Source organism: Notechis scutatus, unplaced genomic scaffold (assembly GCF_049901735.1).
Source record: "Notechis scutatus isolate UNSWTSFEM ecotype Mainland unplaced genomic scaffold, rNotScu1.2 NSCUSCF90, whole genome shotgun sequence".
In the NCBI taxonomy this organism is placed as follows: Eukaryota; Metazoa; Chordata; class Lepidosauria; order Squamata; family Elapidae; genus Notechis; species Notechis scutatus.
Genome location: NW_028263178.1, coordinates 49,004 through 67,794, shown reverse-complemented (window position 1 = coordinate 67,794; position 18,791 = coordinate 49,004). Strand labels below are relative to the sequence as shown.

At 43.7% G+C, this 18,791-nt stretch overlaps 1 long non-coding RNA gene across 6 annotated transcripts; it reads right to left on the bottom strand.

Annotated features, from left to right (window-relative positions):
• Positions 1–496: 496 nt before the first annotated feature.
• LOC148128436 (uncharacterized) lies at positions 497–6,949 on the bottom strand. 6 transcript variants are annotated; one of them, XR_015746407.1, is made up of 5 exons: positions 6,500–6,949; positions 5,900–5,991; positions 1,933–2,154; positions 1,549–1,796; positions 498–1,114 (listed from the first exon to the last, which is right to left on the bottom strand). It is a non-coding gene; the product is annotated as an uncharacterized LOC148128436 (long non-coding RNA). The 6 variants fall into 6 exon arrangements; XR_015746404.1 differs by lacking the exon at positions 6,500–6,949 and having other exon boundaries at positions 497–1,114; positions 5,900–6,298; XR_015746408.1 differs by lacking the exon at positions 5,900–5,991 and having other exon boundaries at positions 499–1,057; positions 6,500–6,945.
• Positions 6,950–18,791: the final 11,842 nt, after the last annotated feature.

The window sequence follows — 18,791 nt, the reverse complement described above, 5'->3', positions numbered from 1 at the left end:
AATTTGCAGATGTTAGATAAAATGTCTGGATCTAAGATATAGGGCTGTATTATATGCTATTTTTGAGTACTAAAACCTCTTTCTCAGCTTCTATATCCCAAATTCTTTGTGAAGCAATTTTTCAGCTTCTTCTCTAGATGTACAAGAGCACAACTGCTAACAGAATAGTTATGAGTACATGAAATGGATACATATAAGAAAAATAAAAAGAAATAGTAGGACAGTGACGGTAGGCACATTGGTGCGCTTATGCACGCCCCTACAGACCTCTTAGGAAAGGGGTGAGGTCAATCGACAGTTGTACAATCCAATAAGTCTTTAATTGAAATTTTGTCTGTTTTGGGACTATATGTCTGTTTCATCACTTTAATTTTAACCCAATAATTATATACCCTGAATTTATACAAAGCAGAAATTGTGTAAATTAACAATTATCTATGAGGGCAGGAGCTGAACTCCTTTTATCCATCCCAAAGATACTCTTCTTGGTCTGAATATTTTTATACATAGACAGGACTATTGCCAACTTGATTCCAATTGGATAAGGCAGATATTATTGATATGTGAAAATGAACATGCTAATGGAGGACCTCAAAACCTGGATAGTTTTTCAATAGTAGAATATTCAGTAGAATATCCTCTAGGGACCTTATGGCTCTTCAGGCCTTTAATGGTCAATTTGAAGATGAACATAATAGACTAAAACATCGTTGATATGTTCCCTAATATTCTGAAAAGCTGCTCTTGAATTCTATGAAGATATTGGATCTGTTGTTCATCCCCACCACCCCACTCACCTTACCAGATAGAGAAAAACACACAAACCTGTGGGACTTTGTAGGTGCCTACAAACATTGACATCTGGATGGAGATGTCCCTGGCAGCTGCATCAATCAGAGCCAGGAGGTTCTCCTTCCTCCCACAGCCGTAGTTGGGGACATTGGATTCTCCAGTGGAAAGAATGTCCAGCAAGGCATCTGAAGTGCGGAAGGTGCTTCAATAGTTGTCATGGATGTTGTAACCAAGTGTGAGATTGTGCAGGAGCTGGGAATTCTTGCTGACCATTTGAATAGCAAAAATTGATTTTAGGGTATTTGTTAGAGCAGAACTCTTCCTATTGAAAAACAATATTCATGTTATTATATTCAATAGCAACAACAAATGTTTTTAAAATATATAATCCTTCACAAACCTACTAAGCCTTAGGCCAACATTGATCCAAATCGAATGATCAATTATGCAAATGAGAGAGGCAACTACAATTGTTTCAGTCACTACTTAAACAAAGCTCATTATTCAAGTGATGAACTCAGGAATGAACTGAGAAAGGAAAATCATCTGGATTTCATTCAGGTTTTTTAAAAACTCCATCTTTGGATTTTACTCTCTTCCACAAAGTAAGGCAAAAAAGGAAGCCATGGAAATCAAAATCATTCAGGAAATTAGACAGGTCCTGAGGTACAAAAATAAGTGAAATAAGAAGAAAAGAAGGAGAGTGTTAGAATTGCACATGGAGGGAGTGCAACTCCATCACCCTGCATGACTTACGAAGGAGAAGGTATAGGAGGGCTGTTGAAAGGCCACATTATAGGCGACACATATGTTTCAGTTGTGACCACACCAATGAGATGGTCCCCAGGCCTGTAAAAGCTCCATGGATTGTACCCATCCTGGTGCTCCAAACTCAATGGGCATTTCCTTCTCAGCTTCCCACAGACTGATGGGGACACCAGCAGCAGCAGAAGCAGAAGCAGGAGGTCCATCATTCATGGCATTAATCAATCCACTTCCTGTTTCTAACACAAACAACAGGAACAGTTGGAAAAATTCAAAGACTCTGAGAAGTGCCAGTGGCTTTCCTGATCTAAACAGAGAACCACTCAGTTTCATCTGCAAAGGAGAGAAAGGTGCAATCAAGAGCAGAGCCTGTACCTGTCCCAAAACTTGGTCCCAGAGAGCTTCACCCAAGGAATTTATCCTTTTCTGATATAAGATCCTTTTCATGTGGCTTCAATCTGATGTCTACATCGAAGTCTAAAACTGGAGATATAGCATCACAGGTCTCAAAGGCCCAGATGGTCATAATTACAGTGAGAAGCAACTTCTCCTCTTGGGATCCTGAACTTTTTCTGGGCTCCATCTGCAGAGGAGAGGCTGGAATAAACCATGTTAGTAAAAATTACAGATATACCCCTGGGGTCACTGTTTTGTTGTGGTTGTGGTCCTTCCTCCCAGTCAGGGCAAGTCCAGAAAGTGATGCTGGGGAAGAGAATTCAGCACCCAGGGAATTGACTTCTGCTGTCCTTCAACATGGCCTCTTGTCTCCAGAGATTGCTGGGGAAGGTCACCCAGAGCTATGGAGTTTGGTGCCACTTCTAAGTTAATGCCATTTAACTGTAGTGTTGCCTGTCTTCTAATGACAATCGGCACCCTTGAACTCTGCCCAAGGTTAAGAGTAGACCCTGTTTGGAATTCTGTTTTATGTCATAATCCCATATATTGATCTTAATTGCAGCCGGTTTTAAAATTGCTTGTACCTGAAATGAAATTTCATTTCCCATCTTTTCTAGCAATATTAATTTTGAGATTAAAGCTCATTAAGAAGCAGGAAAGTGACAACTTGTGGACTAGATCATTGGGTAAATAGGGAGAAAATTATAGAATGGATGGAATTTTTTATTTTTATTTTCTTGTCATTCCTGTGTTATCTTACCATGTTCCTATAATACACCAAGATTCTTTATATTTTGATTTTTCTTAGTTTTTAAATAAAGAATGGACTGTAAGTTCTGCAGGTGCTATCTATCCATCCTTTTCTTTCTTTCTTTCTTTCTTCTTTCTTTCTTTCTTTCTTCTCTTCTTCTTTCTTTCTTCTTCTTTCTTTCTTCTTTCTTCTTCTTCTATCTATCTTTCTCTCTATCTATCTTCTATCTATCTTCTATCTACTATCCTTCTCATCTTATCTATCTCTATCTATCTATCTATCTATCTATCTATCTATCTATCTATCTATCTATCTATCTATCTATCTACCTACCTACCTACACTACCTACCTACACTACTACCTACCTACCTACCTACCTGTTTCTCACAAAATAAGGCCAGGCCTTTTTTTTTTACCCCGAATAAATGGCTAGCCGTCTTTCGGGGGTGACTCCCCACCTAGAGGGGCCCATATGCACGTACCTCTCCACGAGGCTGTTTCTATCGGCTGACAAAAGCTCCCCGAAGGCAGAGTCCCCAGCCGCTTCGGCGAGTCATGGCTGCCCGTGTCCCTCGCCATTAGGCAGTGTCTTTCGGCGATGGAAGCTCCCAAGGGCAGTCACCAGCCACTTCGATCGGCGGTAGAAGCGGTCTCGGGGCAAGCGCCACGCACACCCCGCCGGGAGGCCGCTTATCAGCCGCAGTGGCCAGTGACTGCCCTTGGGGAGCTTCCATCGCCCGAGAGACACTGCCTAAAGGCGAGGGACACGGGCAGCCACGCCTCATCCCGAAGCGGCTGGGGACTCTGCCTTCGGGGAGCTTCTATCGGCTGATGTTCTATCGGTAGATCGGGGTATTCTAGCCTAGGCTACCTGCAGGGCACTCCTAAAGGCAAGTTTTCTCCCCACCCACCCCCGCCCTTCCCCCATTTCTCTTCACCTCTGTAGTTCTAACGAACGATGTGAGAAATGGCGGGAAGATAGAAGGCCTAAATTTTGGGAGTGGGGCTTAATTTCACCTCATGCCTAGAAATCATGCTGGGCCTATTGGTGGAGGCCCTATTGTTGGAGAAACACGGTATCTATCTATCTATCTATCTATCTATCTATCTATCTATCTATCTATCTATCTATCTATCTATCTATTATCTATCATCTATCTCTATCATCTTCTCTACATATCTATCTCTATCTATCTATCTATCTATCTATCTATCTATCTATCTATCTATCTATATCTATATCTATCTATCTATCTATCTATCTATCTATCTATCTATCTATCTATCTATCTATCTATCTATCTATCCATCCATCTATATATCATCTATCTATCTATCTATCTATCTATCTATCTCTATATCTATCTATCTATCTATCTATCTATCTATCTATCTATCTATCTATCTATCTATCTATCTATCTCTATCTATCTATCTATCTATCTATCTATCTATCTATCTATCTATCTATCTATCTATCTATCTATCTATCTATCTATCTATCTATCTATCTATCTATCTATCTATCTATCTATCTATCTATCTATCTATCTATCTCTATCTATCTATCTATCTATCTATCTATCTATCTATCTATCTATCTATCTATCTATCTATCTATCTATCTATCTATCTATCTATCTATCTATCTATCTATCTATCTATCTATCTATCTATCTATCTATCTATCTATCTATCCCTGCATATCTATCTATCTATCTATCTATCTATCTATCTATCTATCTATCTATCTATCTATCTATCTATCTATCTATCTATCTATCTATCTATCTATCTATCTATCTATCTATCTATCTATCTATCTATATCTATCTATCTATCTATCTATCTATCTATCATCTATCTATCTATCTATCTCTACCTATCTATCTATCTATCTATCTATCTATCTATCTATCTATCTATCTATCTATCTATCTATCTATCTATCTATCTATCTATCTATCTATCTATCTATCCATCCATCCATCCATCCATCCATCATCAATTTACTGGCCACCCATCTTATCACAGGAAACCCTACAAAGATGGCGGTGATGCCCACAGTGTGGTGGATGGTGCAACCTGATTTCTAGCGACAGGATTTCTGGAGATCTGGTGGCTCTTCCTCTGTTGTGGGGATCTTCTATTTGGGGGGTGGGGAGGGACCCCTCTGACCTTCCCAATTTCTGGGGCTGAGACTTTCTATCCCAAAAAGGTGCTGTTGGAACTCCTTTGTTCCTGGTTTATTGGCATCCGTTGTTCAGGGAGGATGTTTCTTCACTGGGGGAGACATTAATATGGACTTCTTGGCCCAGAAGGGGAACCGGAGGGCTGAGTGTGGGGGGGAACTGAAGGGACAGGCAGGCCCACCCTGGCAGGGAGGAGCAGAGGAAGGCCCGTATCCCAGGTCCACCGCTTGGAAGTTCTCCCCTGAACCTCCCTCAGATTCTGCTCTCAGGGCCTGCAGACCAGATCCTGGGTGGCTCCGGGTTCAAGCTGTGGCTTTTCAGGGCCAGGTTGATGTGCAATGAGACTCTCTTCTCCTCCAGGAGGTTCCCAGCCATGTCTGACCGAAGCCGGGTGAGGCCCAGAGGGGAGGAAGCCCACCCCAACTTCTGGGTTTGTCCCAGGGAGACCCCAGAGGAGGGAGGAGGGGGGCTATGGTCATCCAGGGTTTCTCACCGGCCTTGAGGAGGCTCCATGTGGACCTCTGGCTTCTCTCAGGGGGGCTGCGAGGACCCCGGCCTGGTCAAGCATGTTGTGTGAATGGGGTCCTCGCCAGAAGAAAAGGGTCCCCAATACAGGTAGTCCTCAACTTATGACCACAACTGAGCCCAACATTTCTGTTGTTAAGTGAGACATCCATCAAGTGAGTTTTGCCCCATTTGATGGCCTTTCTTGCCACAGTCATTAAATGAATCATTGCAGTTGATAAGTTAGGAACCCGGTCATTAAGTGAATTTGGCTTCCCCATTGACTTTGCTTGTCAGAAGGTTGTAAAGGGGATCACAATGGCCCTGGGATGTTGGTGCCATTATAAACATGAAACTGTGGCCAAGCACCTGAATTCTGATCCCTGCATTTGATGCTGCAAAGGTCATTAATTGTGAAAAATGGTCCTAAGTTCCATTTCTCAGTGCGGTTGTAACTTGGATCGGTCACTAAATGAATGATTGGGAGTCGAGGCCTGCCTGTGTATCTCCTCTTGATCAGCTTCTCTTCCAGGAATTCATCTTCTTCCGAGTTCCCATCATCCACTGACTACTCGGCCAAATGGTTCAACCTCGGGAAACAAACCATGGTTAAGAGGTGTGGAAAGGGAACTTCACGAGGACAGTGGTGTCACCCAAGCAGGAAAAGCCCAAAGGGAACATCAGGCCAGCCATAAAACAAACTTGCATAGGAAAAGGAATCAAATAAAAGGTATTAAAGAAGCCCCTTAGACAAAAGCCCAAATAATTAAGAAAAGTAGGGAAAGAAAGAAAAGAAAACCCTTACAAACACAAGACATGCCAAATCAGCAAAACAAACAGACAAAAGGCACAAAATATATCACAAAGGAGACAGACAGGAGATTGCCACAAAACAAATATAAGAAACCATTAAGCTAAAAAGATTAGGACGAAACCGATAAAACAATCAAACCACCCCGCAAAGTTTGCCTTCCGCACCCGCGGAGTTTACCCTCTGGCGGGAAGAAAGACAACCCCTGACAGGATTTAAAACATGAAGAAATACAAACACAAGCACTCACACAAAAGGAGAAAAGGGTATAAAAATCAGGGACTTACCATTCGAAGGTAGCTAGCCCAGGAACGCAGACTTCTTGCTATCTCTCGCCTTCCTGAAAAATAAAAAGATCCAGCTTTCAAGCAGTTGTCCGTATCCTTGCGCCGGAGCTCTCCCAGCGGAAAATCGAATCCTCAGAAGAAAGGCATTTTGACAGCCTTTCAACAGAGGTGCAAATGTGAATGCGGCCACTGGGGAAGAGACCGGGTTCAGAGGGTCATGTGGATCCCACCAGAGTCAGTTGGGTGGCTGGGGCTTCAATCCGGGGGGGGGGGGCTGAGTTCCAGTCCTGCCTGGGGAGCCAAGCCAGCTAGGAGGCTCTGGGCCAGCCGCTCTCTCGGAGCCCTGGGAAAGAGGCAATGGCAACGGCTTCTGAGCAGCCTGGCCAAGATCTCTGGGCCGGCTTCCCCTGGGGGCTTCCAGACCACCTTCCCGCCCAGCTGGCCGAGGCTGAGGGGCCTCTCTGGGCCTGGCTTCCTCCTCACCGGTCAAGCAGCCTCCAAAGGGCTGGATTCGGAGAGGGTTTGGCAGGGGACTGTGCTGTGAGGAGGGGGCACGCAGGGGTCCTGCAGGGCCAGGGGGGTCTGCAGTGGGTCTGCCCCCCCCAGTGAGGGCAGGGAGGGAGGGGGCAGGGGAGAGGGAGGCAGGGGGAGCCCCTCCCATCTGGTCTGGGCAGCTCAGGTGCTATCAAAAAGCCCACCTCTGAGGGAGGAGCCTTCCTTGGGATTGGCTGGGAGAGCGGCTCTGGCATCACAGGTGGGGGACAGGTGGAGCTCCCAGGTGAGCCCTGGGCACCTGCAGGCCAGGTGGGGCTGGTGGGGTCCAGGGGGAGGGGAGGTCAGCCTGGGGCCCTGCTGCCAATTTCCCCTGGGGCAGCCAGGGGCTTCTTCCTCCTCCTGCTCTGGGAAGTGGGGCGCCCCCTGGAGGGGGCTCCCTCTGGCCTTGCTGGGCAGGGTGGGGGGATCTGCCCCATGGGGGCCCAGGGCAGGGGGGGGAGCGAATGGGGTGAGGGTCCCCAGGTTGCATCTCTTGCCAGGATCCGAGTCTGGTGTGCCAGCTTTGCACCTGGCAGGTGGGGGCTGCTGTTCCCCCAGGTGTGAAGCCCACCAGCTCCTGGTCCCGGCCAGAAGGAAGGGCCGAGGCTGGAGGAGAGTCTCTTGATCCTTTCAGAAGTCAGGAAATGGCTTTCCAGGCGGCAGGAGACCCCAAAATCAGGGAGGTCAGGCTGAAACCCTGGAGCTCTGCCCCCCCGAATGTCCAGCTCATTTCCCTCAGAACCCCGAAGGGGCTTCCAGGCCGTTTCTTTCCCAGGGAGGCAGAGGAGGAAGATGGATGGACGGAGGGAAAAGAGGCAGGAGGGGAATCGGGTGGAAGGAGGAGGAGGAGGAAGAGGAGGCCGGGAGAAACTTCCCTGCAGCTCTGCCAGGACTTATCAGGGAATCCTCCTCTTCCCTCCCTCTTGTGACGGTTTCGCTCTTTCCTGGCAAAGGGTCCTCGACCTACAGCTGTTCCATTTAGTGACCATTCAAAGCCACAGTGGCACTGAGAAAGATGACTTAGGGCCCCTTTCCACACTGGCGGCCCTGGCAGCCTCCCTGGGGTCCCAGGATTTACATTTAGACAACTGTCTCACACGTATGATGGCCACAATGTCCCGGGGTGTGTGGCACATGATCCCCTTTCGTGAGCAAAGTCAGTGGAGAAGCCGGATGCACCTAAGAACCGTCTGGCTGACTTAACATCTGCAGTGATTCGCTTAGCAAACAGGGCCAGAAATGTCATAAAGTGGGTCAAAACTCATTTAACAACCGTCTCCCCCAGCAACACAAGTGTTGGGCTCCATGGTGAGGACTTCCTGCCTTGTCTGTCTGGAGGTCTCAGGGCTGCCTTTTGAGGCTGCCTCAAGGGCTTCTCCAGGCTGCCCTGCGTTGGGCGCCCCACCTCTCTTCTTGCCAGGCCCCCCCAAGAAAGAGGTTGGGGGGTGCCTGGAGGCCCCAGGTCTTCTGGTTGTGGGGATGCGGCACTTATAGTGGGCTCTGCGGCCCCTTCGGCCTCCCCACCTCCGAGGCTCTGAAGGTGCCCTTGGGGGTCCCTGTGTCCCAGGTCTCCAGTCATTGGGGGATTTCACTCCCATGCACCCCTTGGCCCAGGAGGGAGAACTGGGGGTCTGAGACAGGAGGGGGAGGGAGGAGATGGGGGCAGGGGGCAGGAAGCGCCAGCCACCCAGGGCAGCCCCATCGCCCAGAGCAGGAGGAGGAGGATCCCTGCAGGCTGGGAGAGGAGGAGAGGCTCCCACCCAGGCGGCCCAGGGGGGAAGGGGAGCTCCAGAGCCAGAGAGGGAGGCAGAACTGGCCGGGCTTCTCCCCAGCCGCCTCCTCGGGTGGTTTCCTGGCTGTGTGGCTGGGAAGGCCGGCCTCACCATGGTTGTCCAGCCCCTCCTTAGGAACCTCCAGGTGGGATGAACCCTCCACCTTCCCAGGGAGGCCATTCCATGCCTGCAGGTCTCTGCAGGTCCTGGCTGGTCTTTTCCCCCCTCTTGGAGACCCCTGGAGAACTGGGCTCATGGCAGGCGATTCAAGGAGGGAAGAGCTCAGTCTTGGATTCAGGAAGTGCCACTCAGAAAGTGTCACCTTAGATATTCCAACCAAGTTGCTTTTTTAGGATGTTCTACATTTAATGGAGGAACCCCAATATCTTTATTAGCAAGTGTGGGATGAAGGGCAACATTTTGTAGAGGTTATCAAGCTGGCTGAGAAAATGCCCCCAAGGACATCTCCTCAGACGCTCCTCTGGAAATGACCATCAAATATTTAATTTGGCCACCCTGTTCTCCTCCATTGGATTCACCAACATTTTAATTAATGTCTTTGATGAAGGGAGAAAGGGAATGTCCCTTAGAACCAGGGATGGATTTCTAAGACCATAGAACAAGGGTCTTCAAACTTTGCAAGTTTAAGGCTTGTGGACTTCAACTCCTAGATTTCCTGAGCTAACGTGACTGGAAGGAGGAATTCTGGGGGTTGAAGTCCACAAGTCTTAAAGCTGTCAAGTTTGAAGGCCCCTGCCATAGAAGATCAAAGGGTCCATGGGGCCTTGGATTTTGGGTGTGTCCACGTGAGGTGGTCTGAGTTGAGATGGATTAAAATTAAGATTTTTCTAATTGTCTATCTGGAAATGAATCTAGCAGGACAGATTTGTCACATTTTGGAATAAACCTCTCAAGGGGGAAAGGGGCCATGAGAGCAGGAGGGCCAGAGTCTGAAATTATGCAGGGACACACAAGGCCTAAATCTTAGGCCAAGCCAGGAATTCTCTACATTCAGGGCTTCCTGGCTCAGGACAGGACATAATTCTGCATTATTCCTTGTATTTTTCCATTCACTGGACTGGTTTCCAAGGTGGCAGCTGGAAAACTCCCTGGGGAGCCAAGAGGGAGGAAGAAATAAATCCCCAGATTTTCCCTTAATTATAGGGGGGGAAGAGGGACACCTGCCACGGCTCCTTTGCACATCTGGGAATGAGCCTGTGAACAAGAACTCGGCTAAAAGTTTGAAAATTAATTGGGGGGGGAATGTACTTTTCTTGCTGAAAGAAAACAAGGCTGAGATGTGGTGATGAAAGAACAAGCAATCCTGGCTAGTTCATGCCCAGGTTTCCTGCCCTCCTGAAAGGGCTCCCTGCAGATGGAGACCCTCAATGGGGTCAGGGTCCCTTCCCTGAGAGCCAACCCACCCCCAGGACTCAGGCTGGGTCTCCTCTACACTTTTCTGGCTCTGAGGAAGATTTGGTTTTTTTGGGGAGGGGAATCAAGACCCCCCTCCCAATGGGGGAGGCAAGAGGGGGGACGTCCCAAACCAACAGCTGCATCAGACGAAACAAATCCCAAAAATGGTCATCAACAAGTTGCAGCAGGTAATAATAATAATAATAATAATAATAATAATAATAATAATAATAATAATAATAATAATAATAATAATAATATAGTCAGCTGCAGAAGGCCACCTTACTGGGATCTGTTTGCATAATCCGCCGATACATCATGCAGTCCTAAAAACTTGGGAAATGTTCGACTAGTGATTTGTGATATGAAACCCAGCATGGTTATCTCATTTGCTGTGTATACTGTAATAATAATAATCATCATCCTCATCCTCATCCTCATCCCTTTTCCTGATTCCAAAATATGGATCCATGAAGATCGTGCAGTGAAACAACCAGGGGAAGCTCTGAAGTTTAGATGGACTTCTGATTGAAAGACAAAATGACTGAACCAATGATTTCTGGATTTAAAAAAAATTCCAAGAGGGTGGGTGTCATGCCCCTGTCAGAGTCTGAATCCGAGGAGGAAGACGAACGGCTGACAGGGGGTGGGAGTGTGGCTCCGTTGGCTGTGGAGGAGGCTGGGGAAGGGCAAAGTACGGCTGGGCAGAGCAGGAAAGAGGTAGAACAAGGGAGAGGAAGTTCAAAGGAAGACCCAGGCCCACCCCTTCTTCATCTTAGGGCACACAGGGAGGAACGGAGAAGAGAGCAACATGGGTTGCGTGGCTTACAGGGGAGGAAAGGGCCCTGATTCCCTTCATTAGCCACACCTGGGAAGAGAGTTTAAAAGAAATGCATGCTGACTGCAGCAGCTGCTGGGAGCAAACGTGACTTTATCCTGTGTTGTCTTTGCTTGTCTGTGTTCCTGGCTATGTGAGTTTTGCCGTGCCTTCACGTTTGGAATTCTTGATCCTGCCCTGCCAAACTAATTACCTCAGTTTGGCTTGATTGGACTTAAAGTTACAGCTTTTGTTGACCATGTTTTGGACTTGATTCCCTGCAGTTAAAGGCTGTTCCTGGGGGAGTTTTTCTCCAGCCAGAAGGTAACCTGGACATTGGGGGCAACGTTGGCACCATTAAAGGGACTCTTATTGATTATCTGACTATGTTGCCTTTGTGCCACACCCTGGCTCATCACATTGGGGGCGGGGGGGGAATGAGGTGACAATATTTTATTTCTTACCAACTTTTTTCTCCACTAGGACAAATAATAATAATAATAATTTATTTCTTTAGAGAAAGGAAGCAAAGTCAGTAATACCTTGAAGGAGATGTCTCCCCTTGAGGTGGGGCAGAAACGAGGGCCAGGCCACAAGCTCAGGGAGGAGGGAGGCTTTCCAGGCAGGAGCATCTTCGGAAGGGAAGGGAAGGAAAGGGAAGGCCCCTCCAGGCTGCATTCCACCTGCCACTCCCTGAAGGACCCTTCAAAAGACCTCCAGGGTCTTTTGCTTTTTGTTAGAATTGTTTGTTATTTCTTATTTTCTTTATTTTACTTCCCCTCTGGTTGGATTTGTATGTCTGGATTTTAGCCTTTAACCCAGGAACTAGAATATAATTTTTCTTTTGCTTCTTTTTTATTAAGAGAAATACATAGAGTATCATTTTTTTATTTTTTTCCTCCTTCCCCTTATCCTCTTTTTTTAAAATCCTTTTTATCCTTTTTTCCACATCCTCCCTTTTCTTTTTGCATATTATTGGAACCAATTGGATTAAGGGATACAAGTGCCTTAAGATTTTTCTCCTCCTTTTTTATTTTTTGGAGTGGCAGCTGCTTGCTTTCGCTCTCTTTTCTTTCCTTTTTTTTCTCTCTCTCTCTTCTTATAGCTAAGTATTACAAGATGAGCAGAAAGACAACAGCCCCAGCTTCTTCAATACCAATAGCCTCCTCTTCACCATCTGGAGGACAACGATCAATACAGACAATATTACAACAGGAGAAAGAGAAGGAAGTGATGTTGCAGATGATTATGCAAGGAATCCAGAAGATTGAAAGGAGAACGAAGAATATTGAGCAAAGAACTGAAAAGACAGATGAGAAAGTAGAGAATATTCAACCGATGATGATGAAATATGAGGACAGATTTAAGAAAACTGAAGAAGAAGATATACAAAGAGATAAGAAAATTGGAGATATTGATACTCGATTGAATGAAGTTGAAAAGGGCAGGAGTGGACCATTAGGATGGGAAATCGATAGATAAGGATTTTACCTGAGATTTCAAAATGTAAAAAAAGAAAAAGGTGAAAACCTTGCTGAAATAATGACAGAAATATTGGCAGAAGTGTTAGAGATAACCAAAGAGATGATGATGGATGGGATGGATGAAGTGTTCCGTGTCTATACAAGATATGCAATGAGAAATAAGTTACCAAGAGAAGTTCACATCAGATTTACTAAGAAAATTATTAAAACTCAGATACTGCATGTGGCAAGAGAGAAAACATTAAAGACAAAGAAATTGTGGTGCTGAAACAGGTACCAAGAAGAGTAAGAGAGATGAGAAGAGAACATTTATTTTTGACTAAAGAGTTACTTAAAAGAGGAGTAAATTACAGATGGTTGATACCAGAAGGTCTCTTGTTCACCTGGCAGGAACAAAGACACAGAATTGACACAGTCGAAAAAGCTGAGCTATTCTATTTAGAATATCTTAGAGGAAAGAAGGAAGATACAAGGAAAGAAGAGTCACTAATCGAATTTCAAGAGGAGTGTACTGCAGTAATTGAAAAAGAAAAAGAAGGTGCAGTAGGTGATGTACCCAGAGAGCAACGAGAACTAAGATCTTCTAGAGCAATAAAACCCTCTTACAAAGCCTAATCTGGACGAAAGAAAATTTATTACAATTAACATAAATGGACTTAATTTAGCTACTAAAAGAAGAAAAGTATTTCATAAATTAGAGAAATTAAAGTTTGATATAATCTGCCTACAAGAAGTACATATTAAAAAACAACATGAATATATATATTGAAAGAAAAAAAAGTAGGGAAATTATTCACATAGTTGACACAATATAAAAAAAGAGATGTGGTCTTATATATTAGAGATACAATTCCAGCAGAAACAATTTATACAGATGATGATGGAAGGATATTGATGGTGGAAATAATGGACAATAATGTAAAAACATTTTAAATCACAATTTATGCTCCAAATGACAATCAAGAAGTATTTTACAGGAAATTACATATGAAAATAATTGAACTGGACTATGCTAATATTTGTATGATGGAAGATTTCAATGGAATAATTAATAATCAATTGGATTATAAAATGCAGAAATCAACAAAGAAAACTAGAAAGACACTACCAAAATCTTTCTTTCAAATGATAGAAGAAGCAAACTTAAAAGATGCATGGAGAGAGAGAAATGTGGAAAATAAGCAATATACCTTTTATTCAAACAGACATGCATCATGGTCTAGAATAGATATGATATGGATGTCAGCAGAATTACTTGCTAATATATGAGAAATTGAAATAGAAACAAGCACTTGGGCAGATCACAACTCAATGACAGTCATTTGGAAAGGACAAAAGAGGAGATCTAGATGGACCTTAAATAATACGATAGTAAAGGAAAAAGACTTCAAACAGAAAATAGAGAAAGAATTGGTTTTCTTTTTAAAGAAAATAAAAAAGAGGATACATCTTTACAGAATCTCTGGGACACGATGAAGGCCTACACAAAGGCTATATACAAGGCTATATATAATAGGATATAATAGACTATACAAGGAACAGAAAAAGACTTTCAAAAGATGACTATAAGAGATTGGAAAAAGAATTACAGAAGTTTCTGCAAAAAAAGACATTAAAATTAAAATGGACATAACAAAACATAAAATGGGACTAATGGAAAAAGAGGAATTAGCACAAAAAATTAAAAATGCTAAACAGAATTACTTTGAAGATGCAAACAAACCAGGCAGATGGTTAGCCTATAAATTGAGAAAGGAAAGAGAATCAAGAAGGATTAGCCAATTAATAAATGAAGAAGGATATGTTTGCTATGGAAATGAGGAGAAGAAAAAATTATACAAGATTATTATGGAAAACTGTATTATCAAGAGAATATTCAAGAAGAAAAAGTTAAGCAATATTTACAGAAAGCGAAATTACCCCAGATACCCAAAGACATTGAAGCAATGTTAGAAGGGAACATTACAATGATGGAATTAACAGAAGCCTTTAAAAAACAGAATGTTGGAAAAGCACCAGGTCCAGATGGATTGCCAGAGGAATTTTACAAGACTTTCCAGGAAATACTGAATCTTCAACTATTAGAAGTCATGAATGAAGTTATGTCAAAGAAGAGAATACCCAAAACATGGTCAGAAGCATATATTACACTTATACCGAAGGGAGACACAGACCCGCAGCAAGTTAAAAATTATAGACCTATATCCCGATTAAATTCAGACTATAAAATTTTTGTTTCAATCTTGGCAGAAAGACTGAAAAGATACTTAAATAATTTTATTCATGCTGATCAAAATGGATTTCTGCCAAAGAGACAAATCAAAGACAATGTGAGAATAATTCTGGATGCTTTGGAATACTATAAGGCACATCCTGAAAAGCAAATGGCCTTGATGTTTTTAAATGCACAAAAAGCCTTTGATAATGTGAGCTGGTGATTCATGTTATTGCAATTGGTACAAATGGGCTTTGGTAAAAAATTTATTCAAGCCATTGAAACGATATATCATAAACAAACTGCAAAGGTTATGATAAATGGAGAATTGACAGAATCCATAGATATAAGAAAAGGGACTAGACAAGGTTGTCCACTGTCGCCTCTGCTGTTTGTGTTAACATTGGAAGTGTTGAATAGGAATATTAGAGAAGAAAAAGAAATAAAAGGAATAGAAATAAAAAGGAAGAGTATAAATTGCAAGCCTTTGCAGATGACCTGGTATTTATATTAGAGGACCCATTGGAAACAGCACCTAAATTAATAGAAAAGATAGAAGAATATGGAAAAGTAGCAGGTTTGAAAATAAATAAAGATAAAACAAAGATATTAACAAAAACATGCTAGCAAGACGAAAGAAAGAGTTGGAAGAAGTTTTAGAAATACAGGTCACAAATAAGGTTAAGTATTTAGGGATATATATTACATCAAGATGTAGCACATTGAAGGAGGATAATTATTTTAAACTCAAACAGCAGATTGCGACAGATTTGACAAAATGGGAAAACTTACAATTATCATTGATTGAGAGAATATTTACAATTAAGATGAATGTATTGTCTAGAATTTTATACTTATTCCATACAATTCCAATTCGATTAGGGAAAGAGTTTTTCGAAGACTTAAATAAAATTGTGTTGAAATACATCTGGCAGGGTAAGAAAGCGAGAATAAAACTTAAACTGTTACAAGATGCAAGAACAAGAGGAGGGTTTGCCTTGCCCAACTGGGAATTATATTATCAAGCGTCAAGTTTGATGCGGGTAAAGCAATGGATAGTGTTAAGGAATAGTAGATTATTGACTTTAGAAGGCCATGACTTGCTGCTGGGATGGCATGCTTTCCTCTGGTATAAGGGAACTAAAACACAGGGGTATTTTAGAAGACATTACATTCGAGAGGCATTGTTTTTAAACTGGGAGAAGATAAAAAGACAATATTATTTAAAGATTCCATTATGGATATCTACCATTGAAGCTTTTTCTTATCCAATAATATATAAAAAAAGAACAAACAGTTAGATATGGTGAAATACTGAATGAAAAGGATGAACTGAAATCTATGCAAGCGTTGGAAGAACAAGGTATAAAAATGAATTGGTTTTCATATTTGCAAATACAATCTAGATTTTATAAAGATTTTAAAACAGAAGGTGTCTATGATAAGTTGGCTGATTTAGTTAAAATTCTGATGGGTACTGATGAAAAGATAATTAAAAAAATTATGGACATTTATTAGAATTGGAGGAAGAACAAGTTAAAGAAATGATGATTGCTTGGGGGAAAAATTTTGGATATGGGATTGATTTAGAGAAATGGCAAAAATTGTGGTCTCAAAATTATAAAATGACAATGTCAACTGCATATAAAGAAAATTTGTATAAGATGTTTCACAGGTGGCATCTACCCCCGACGAGAATTGCGAGAATGTTTAAGAACAAATCAGATAAATGTTGGAAATGTCATCAGATACCTGGTCCATATTACCATATGTGATGGACATGTTCAGACGCAAATATTGGACTAAAATCCACACATGGTTGGAAAAAATGATAAAATGATATAGACTTTAAACCAGAGATCTTTTTATTGGGAGTCATACCAGACATATACAATAAAGAACTGAAATATTTGATTGTAAATGTCTTAACAGCAGCTAGAATTGTATTTGCGAAGAACTGGAAAAATGAAAAAAAAATCTATGCAGGAGGAAGTTACTAAGAAAATTATGGACTGTGCTGAAATGAGTAAATTGACATTTGAAATTAGAGAACAAGATAAAGATAAACAATTTTATATGATATGGGATTTGTTTTATCAATGGTTGTGTCAGCCTTCAAGATCTTCTACTATTGCTTTGCATCTTTTGGCTGCCATAAGTAACGCGGGGAGGAGGGGGGAAAGTATGGGAAGCGAGCTGGAGGTGTTACATTCTAGTGTTGTAATAAATGAGGAGGGCGTGAGTACATTCTTGCTTAGGTTTCTATTTCTTGCTTAGCTTTCTTTTCTCTGCGCAGCTGCAAATCTTTATCAAAGTATGCCAAGGTCAACGGACAGAGGCCTCATCACCACCTGAAGATGTCCACATGATCATATTCACAACTTTTAATTGGAAGAATCATTTGAACTACTGGGGGTGGGAACATTTCCATCACTTTGTATATGTGATTTACGCGCCTAATTCCTCAGATTCAGAATTCTATTGTTGCTACCACTTCATTTCCAGTAAAAGATATCTTTTCTCTAATTAAAAGAGTCTAAGTATTTTTTTCTTGGATTTTGGATGGAGCACCACCTGACAGGTTGGACAAAAAGACATGGTAATGTAATAGACTAGGAAATTTTGTAATAGAAGTTTAATAGATCAATATAAAATACCGTGTTTCTCCAACAATATGGCCTCCACCAATAGGAAGGCCCAGCATGTTTTTTGGGCATAAAATCAAATTAAGCCCCTCCCCCCAAATTTAGGCCTATCTTAAAATATACAAAATAAGGGGGAAGGGCGGGAGACTTGCCGTTAGGAGCGCTCGGCGGGCAGGAATTCCTCGCCACCAGCCGCTCCTAACGGGCGATCATGGCGAAGCGTGGAGAGCTCCCTACTCCCACCAAACACCTTTGCTGCAGACACCTTTGGCACCCGCCGCTTTTGCTTTCCCTTCTGCCCATTCCGCTGCCACGTTTGGAGCTGCCGCTTCCGTGTTTGGAGTGCCGCCACCATTTGGAGCTCCAAACGTGGAAGTGGCAGCTCCAAACATGACGGCGGGCGATCTTTTTATTTTGGTCCACGCGAAGTTCAGAGCGAGCAAGAGAGGGAGACTGCGATGCCTCCATCCAAGATGGCAGCCTCACTAGTGGATCACAACGTGGCTGGAAGCCCGAGTCGGCGGGATACGATGGCAATCTTTTTGGAGAGAGAGGAAAGGGAGAGAAGAGTTGCGAGGCGTAATTTGCAGGAGGAAGTGCTCAGCACGTGAGGAGCGCACGTGGGGGGGAAAGAGACGGATGGGATGCTGGACGCGCTGGGTTGAGAGGGCGCCGCCCCCTCCCCCTCTCCGGAAAGGTGGGATCGTAACTCTCGGGGGGGCAAAAAAAAAAAAAAAAGCGCACGGGCTCCTGAAGCTGAAAGGCACGATGGGGCATGGCCAGAACCCTCCGGCTCCGGGCAAAGGGGCGGGCAATGAAATGCACGGACGAGTGGAGGAGACGAAGCCATTTCCCGGCAAACATCCCCATTGGGAGGCGCCGAAGCTTTGGAAGTTGTGGATTGGTTGGAGCTCATGGCGGGGCGGGCTCAAAGGAGGTCCGCGGCAGCAGGGTTGCCTCACCCACCCCCTCCCTTCCCATGTCAACAAGCGGGGCGCCTGTGCCGGGGGTTTGCGCGTCTTTTCCTCTCATGCGCGGTATTTGCTTTCCGAGCGAGGCCCGGGGTTTGGCCTAGAGCCGGTGGTGCGGCGGCGGCGGCGTGATAAAAAGCGGGCGGCCTCTTTCCCTCTCTCTCTCTCTATCTCTATGTATGAAAGAGCTCGCCTCGCTCAGAGCGTTTGGCAAAGCACACGAGTTTCGCAGTCAGAGAGGGAGGCGGCGGCGAAAAGGACGCGGCGGCAATGGCAGGATGCTGCAAGTCAGGACCTTGCATTGAAGCAGCCCGGGGGGGCACATAGCCACCTCCCTCCATCTACTGAGGATTTGCCTTTTGTTGTTGGTATACTTGGCTTCAGGCGCTCCTGTCGCCGCCTTCCCTTTGCCTTTGAAGGTAAAGTGAATTATTTTAA